The following is a 1,677-nucleotide window of genomic DNA, read 5'->3' as shown; positions in this document are numbered from 1 at the left end:
TTGCTGTTGGAGACAGGAGAATCGGAGAGGCTTCGATCAAAGCGTGAAACACCTGTGGAGGGTGGCGGGGAAGGGGAGCGGGGCGCGCGCGCGGGGGGGGGGTCATTTATCTGCTGCTTTCTCCTTCCCCTCTTCTCTCCCGGCTGCTGTGGCATCACCCGTCGTATCTCTGGACCAGTCTCGCCCAGCAAAGTTGGGGGAGCAGCGATGGTGGAGGCAGAGGACGTGATCTCCTTTTGCCAAGTCGTGCAGGTAACCTGCTGCACACCTGCTTGGCAGTGCCTCAGGGCAGGGCTGGATAATGGAGACCTTTAGAGGCCCTGAGCACACACACCTCCCCCCAAAAAATTATGTATTTTTTTTAAAAAAAGAACAATGCTAAACCACAAACTATTTTTTTTAAATAAGAAATATAAAATAGATAGATTGCAACACACGTCAAGATCTGATTCCCTTGCATTATTTTGATCTGCGTCAGCAGGATTAGCCCCTGGTTTAGGTGGGGTTAAGTAATAAAAAGAGAAGAGAAATATGCCATTTTATTACATTTCTATCCCCAGGAGCTCAGGTTGGTCGCATCTCCCCCTGTGAGGTAGGTTAGGTTGAGAGGCAGTGACTGGTCCAAGGTCTCCCAGCCAGCTTCATGGCTGAGTGGGGATTCGAACCCTGGTCTCCCAGGTTGTAGTCCAACACTCTAACCACTGCTCCGCATTACCTGGGGAATCAGGGAAGAATATGTAGTGGAGTGTAAGAAGCCTAACGAAGTCCTGATTACTACTTTGATGCTTTCCCTGAAATATCAAATGTCAAATTCTTTCAAAAAAAAACCCAAACCCCTCTCTTTTGGTGGTGCCCCCCCTGCTTTTCTGGAGCCTTAAGCATGTCTGCCCATTGTGTAATCCAGTATTCAGCTGAGTGTCCCAGGAAGGCACAGATCTCCAAGCTACAGTTGTCTGGACCAGACAAGAAGAAGAAGAAGAAGAGTTTAAATTTGATATCCCGCCTTTCACTCCCTTTAAGGAGTCTCCAAGCGGCTAACATTCTCCTTTCCCTTCCTCCCCCACAACAAACACTCTGTGAGGTGAGTGGGGCTGAGAGACTTCAGAGAAGTGTGACTGGCCCAAGGTCACCCAGCATGTGGAGGAGCAGAGACGCGAACCCGGTTCCCCGGATTACGAGACTACCGCTCTTAACCACTACACCACGCTGGCTCTTCCAAATACACGATCACCTGCGTTATGGGACGACAGGAAATGTGGATACAAAAAGGTGCAAGAAAATGCATAGCAAAGAAATGGAAATATCTACACATTCCAATATTGGAAGTGTTAGGAAGATGCACCGAAAACTAGGAACCTCTAAAATGTGGGATGTAAACACAGGAGCAGTCAATGACAACATTCCTAGAGTGTACATGTTAGAACATGGGGACGGATGTCTGTCCAGCAAACAGGTAAACTTCCTGGGGACGGACTTCCTCCGCATGTGACCAGAGGTGGGTGTGGCCTCACCTGTGCAGGTAATGATAAAAGCACAGGGCAGGCAGCCATTCTCTCTCTTGCCTCTTGCCTCTCTCTCTGCCATCTTCCTTCGATGAGGAACCATCTAAGGATGCCCTCTTGGCTCTCAGCCAAGAGAGGACAGTACTATCTTCCTATAAGATAGTTTCTAAGTGCA

This window comes from Podarcis erhardii (assembly GCF_964252035.2).
Source record: "Podarcis erhardii genome assembly, chromosome: 6".
Classification (NCBI taxonomy): domain Eukaryota; kingdom Metazoa; phylum Chordata; class Lepidosauria; order Squamata; family Lacertidae; genus Podarcis; species Podarcis erhardii.
This window is presented reverse-complemented; position numbering follows the sequence as displayed.